The sequence below is a fragment of the Octodon degus genome, unplaced genomic scaffold (genome assembly GCF_000260255.1).
Source record: "Octodon degus isolate 3935 unplaced genomic scaffold, OctDeg1.0 scaffold00206, whole genome shotgun sequence".
NCBI lineage: Eukaryota > Metazoa > Chordata > Mammalia > Rodentia > Octodontidae > Octodon > Octodon degus.
Window position 1 is genome coordinate 2,720,165 of NW_004524782.1, and position 5,855 is coordinate 2,726,019.

The window sequence follows — 5,855 nt, forward strand, 5'->3', positions numbered from 1 at the left end:
TACATCATCATAGATGGGGTGTACAGCAAACGCGGAAGCAGGAAATGAGCGCCATCTTAGCATGCTCGATGGGAGGGGTAATCTAGCGCAGGCTCCGAGGGCTGCAGCAGGCCTCACCCAGTGGTCTCTAGGGATTTGGTTCTGATGCCGCGATTCGAGGCATGGGCTCTCTACAATGCAAAGTTATAAATGATTCTTTGTACTTCAAAATAGTGTTGAGCCAGTTTTGCATTCATGAAGTCCAGCTTCTCCAATAGGCAATATCTGCTAAGATTAAAGCATAATTAGTGCAGCTATATTTTATCAGGATCTTAAGGACTGTATTAATATTTGACATTGAATTTTATAATCATCAGCTATGTAAAAATGAAAGGGTGTTACAATGAAATGTATTTTAAAATGCCACCAATGTAATATAAAATAAGATGAAATAAAAACCAACTGTAGGTGTGGATAAGTAGAAAACATGGATGATATGTTTTGTCACAGTAGCACAGTAGTTAAAATTCTGCTCCTCAGATTATAATCTACTATCTGCCCTTATGTAGCATATAAATTTAAAAAATATCCTTGTTTTTTGATTAGTAGTATATATTTGTGATATGTAATAGTTATACCATCTTGTGGACTTGGTCCGTTGCATACGCATAGCACAAGTCATGTTATCATTATCTATGACTGAATATTGCTCAAATGTAGGCACTGTCTGTGTCCATTAACCTCTTGGTGGGATATAGGCTGCTTCCATTATGTAGCCATTTTCAATTTTGTTACTATAATCATGCTTGTACTTGTATTGTTGTAATATAATGATTTTCAACACTTTTCAGAAGTTACTCAGAAGTGTGGATTTCAGTTCTCCATCCTAGTTATATGCAAATTCTTTTGTATCTTTTCAGGAAAATTATATCAGTGACTATGTCATAGCATTATGAACGTAAAATAAAATTTCATACGTATGACATTAGGGCATCGAGTCATGTACTGTCAGTACTACTTCAAGGTTATACATGCTACTCTAGGAACCCTCTTAACAAAACACAATGCCCACAAATGCATCACATGGAGAATATTTGAACTCCCCTGACATAATCAGTGTAGTACACATCTCATTTTTTATATCTAGTAGTCTGGGCTAAAAATGAAACTTAGTTACCATCAATATTCCAGCTCTCATCCAGCTTTTCCAATAGAAATGATCTTATGATAGGCTGAATTTGCAATGTAGGGAATTTCTCTCCTCTTATATAGTATTCCTTCCTTTACATAGATGGATACAGTGTGAAGTCCACTGATTTGATTTTCAAGAACCCGATTATAACTAATTCTTGTTCGTTCTGTTTCAGTGTCTTCATAACGCACCTCTACTGAGCACTACAACACTTGTAGATTTTAGGCTGATGGGCTTCATCATGGAGTTTTGGATTACAATTTTCCTCATCTTAACAAAGTTGTCAAGTGTGTTTAGGATCTCAAGCCATTTTGAAAAGCTCCCGGCACTCTTGGTGTGTAGAATTTAAAAGAAATTCTTTCAATTATCGTGGGTTGATCATTTTAATTATTGAACTCTATTGCTTTCATGAATTTTCCTATGTTTAAGATTAGCAGAAAGATCAGCAAATATATGATGAATAAAAAATATTGAACATTATACTACCGGAATCCATGATCAAGTGAAATACTCCATTTACATCACACAGTCTTTGCTTTGGGAAATGACTTACTGTGGATCATCATTTGTCACTGTGCTTCTAAGAGACTCTCCCCATTCATACATAATTGGTAAATCTCACAAATTCTCAGTGCCAACATTTCCCTTAGATATATATTTTACTTCTTATAGTAAAAATAAATGCATAAAGAATTGTAAGGGCATCGCTACTTGTAAGGACACAGCTCAGAATTTTACAAAGATAACACAACTATAGGTAACTGATCAGGAAATGGAATATTATCATTAACTTATGGATTTCTTCTCTCTCCTAGATCCATTAGGCTATGTTACTTTTGACTATATTAATAGGACTGGAATCCATCAATAACAACTTACATCTACTCTCACAATTGTATATATTATATTCATAATGCCTGTTTGGAACTTCATATAAAATAGATTTAGTAAATTATTTCACATTTATCATTTATGTGAACATAATGAGAATTTTGGGATTTTTGTCTTTCTTATTGAATACAATTGATGGTATCAATTATTAATGTTTTATTGAATTTTATTGCATATACATTAATGAGCTTAATATTTAGACTGCTAATGGGCATATGAGTAGTTTTGACTCTGAGTCTGTAGTAAGTAATGGTTGCAGGTATTATATACAGACTGTAGTTTGTTCTTCTGTGAAACAGGCTTGATTTTCTATTCAGTGAACTTATGTCAATGAGATTATTACATCATAAACTTACATTTAAAACTTTTATTAGCGTATTTTTTTATTTTTATTTTTTTCCCTGTATTTAGGGAGGGGTCTACAGGGTGTTCAGGGTCTCACTACTAGATCAGACTCATAGTGATTCTTTTGTTTATAACTTCCCAAGTGCTGTGATTACAGGTATGCACCACCACTCCCAGGCTCAATCGCTCTCTCAGCGCACCTTGGGGATGGAGCTGGCATGGCAGGTCTGGGGATTGAACTCCCCAGTTTAATCCGCTGAGCTATTTGACCAGCCCTAGCATAATTTTCATATAACAAAAATTTAGTTTATTTGGTGTATGTAGTGTATTCTTAGTAGTATTTACTTTGCTTTTCCCACATGTTCTTCAAATATCCCCATCACAAAATTCCCATCTTATCTCCATAATTTCTACCAGTCTGTTTCTTGTCATTTTTTATTTTTCTTGTTATATTACTTATGTAATTTTTTCCCATGTAAAAGAAAGCATGTGCCACTTAACATTCCCTATGTGATTTATTTCACTTAGCATATGTTGTCAACAGGCACACATTTTTGTAAAAATTTACTCAAATTTAGCCTATTTACTGATGAGTAATACTCTATTCTGGATATGTAACAGAAGGTATGACCCATTTGTCTGTTGATGGGAGATATGTGACTTATAATTTGATGCTTGTGATGTGTGCTAGTATGGACATGGATGTGACTGCATTATTTTAATATAATGACTTGGATTGAAACACAGGTGGCCCATGTTGTTTTCACAAATCTACATACTGATTTCATAATGTTTGTAGTTTACATTTCCACAAACAATGTAGAATGTTTACTTTTCTTGCAGCATCTCATCAGCAGTTCTTGTTCTTTTGGTTCTTGGTAGCCCTGCTTTCTGGAGTAAAATAGGATTTCAGTGTTACTGTCATTTCTATATTTCAAAGAGCAAAGTGTGTTAAACATTTTAAATGAAATGTTTCACTATTTGTACATTTTTTGTTGTTGTTGTTGATATAGGGTCTTGCTGCACAGTTCAGACTTATAGTGATACTCCTGTCTCAACATCCCAAGTGCTAGGATTACAGGTGTGTGCTACTGTGCTTCCAGTTTTGGGGCCAGAAAGGCAAGCCCAGTGTTCCTGGATGGCATGGCTTGCAGTCCTGTGCATCAAACTCAGCACCTTGAGCTTGCCAGATAGGCGCTTAGACAGCCAAGCTATTTTCCAACCCCTTTTATTTCTTGTTTGGAGAACTGTTTATTAATTTCATTTTCTCTCTTCTTTGTTGGTATTTTAATTTTGATAGTATAGTTTTCTTTGAATTCATTTCTATTTTGGATAGTAGTTCTCTTTGCTAGTAGGTAATCAGCTTACTTTGTTGTTGTTCTTCATTACTGATTATTTGTTTGATATAAATTCATGTTTTGGTTGTTGGTATTCTTTCTTGTGAAGTTGTTGTTACATTTTAAAAAATTCTCATTTATGTCTATACCTTTTAAGATTTTGACCTATCTCAAATTTCACCAAATTTAGTTTTCCTATTTCAGTACAGAGATAACTATTTTTCCCAACCACTTGTTACAGTAGCTACATTTTTACCAGTGTACATTTGTTGGCCCCCTTTGTCAAGGATCGGATTTCAATGTGCCTGTGTTGTTTTCTTCTTTTCCCATTTTATCCCATTAACCCACATGTCTGTTTTTGTGCAGTAGCAAGTATTTTTTTAATCCCTATATCTTTGTAATATGATTTAAAGTTGGATATTACAATGCCTTTTACTTTATTATTGTTCTTCATAACTTGTTGGTATTTGGAATCAATTCTAGTTGCATATAAATTCTGTGATTTTCTATAGCTCCCTAAAAAGCACTGTTACTTTTTTTTATTTTATTCCATATAATCTATATATGATTTTTGGAAATATGACCAATTTAACAATTTTGATACAGATTATATAGGAGCATAGTACTTTGTTTCATTCTTGAAGTTTATATAGATACAGGCTATGTCATCAGTAATACTCTAAGGAAGATGTGACACATGCGGATGAAATCAATATCTTCTCAATAACAAACAAAGAAAGAAGCAAACCTAAATTGTTTAGAAGATAACTCAAAAGGTATGAAAAATTATTCACTGAAATCATAATAAAAATTTTCTAATGTTTGGGAAATAAATATATATTGAAGTACAAAGACATCTGAAACTCCAAATACACACAAGGAAGCAAGGACCTCTCCTTGAGAAATGGCACTTGAAAATTTGAGAACTCAGCAATAAGAGAGAATAAAATCTGTTAGAGAAAGAAGCTCAGACATATACCTTGAATAACTCATCAGAATTATGCATATTTTTCAGAATAAATGTTAAGGCTACATAAGCTTGCAACAAGTTTCTCTTAGAACAAAATAATTGTAGACCTAGCCCAGGCCCGGTGAGTGTGTGGGAGAGCTTCCACCTACCCTGTGCCAGTGGGACCTACTACTGGGCCTAGCCCAGGTGCAGCGTGGGTGAGCCCCTCTTCCACCTCTTTGGGGTGCCCTCCACCAATCCGCAGCACCTCCCACACCCTGCCCGCAGAGTAGGAATTTCTGCCTCATTCCGGGTAACCCCAGACGCAGTCCTAGCCCAGGCCCACTGAGTGTGTGGGCGAGCTGCCTCTCCCCACTGCTCCACCTTGTCCCCTCCAGGCACAGCTCAGGCCTGGCATACAGGCATGGGTTGAAAACCTGCATCTGCAATCCCTGCAGAGAGTGTAGAGGATAGAACCACCCAGCTAGTACAGGAGCAAAAACTCTTGCAAGAGGGGCACAACAGGTTCACCCCAAGGGCAGCAGCAGGAAGGAACTGAGCACAGCAGCCAGACCCAAAACACGCACAGCTGGATAAATCCAAACTTTGTAGATCTGCACGTGAACTTCAGTACGTGCTAAGGTTATAACTGCAACAAAGATCTATGACAAAGGTCAGAAGACAGTGTTACACAAAATGACGAGAAGGAACAAAGTACAATGTCAGAAACCAAGCCCACTCTTAACAAGTGCAGAGGACAGTAACATAGAAGAAATTGGGAATTACACAGCTGACAGCAATGAATCAACGGCTTCTGAAATAAAGAAAGAGCTGCAGGAAGGTATAGGGGAACTCAGATTGCAAATAAAATAAAAGAAATCCCTGAATTAATAATATCTGCAGTAAAGAATCAAATGCAGAAACATATGGAGGAAACCCATTGCCCACCCAAAAAACTGCAGAGGACAGTAACTTGGCTCAAATGCATGAATTAATAGCATTGATAGTACATAAGCAACAGCCAACATTCATACAGGAAATCAGAGTGCAATTCTTTTCTGAAATGAAAAAAAGAATTCTCAGAACTCATAGCATCTGAAGTAAAGAAGCAACTACAGAAACATAGCGAGGAAACCCAATCTGAAAAAAACACCGCAGTAAA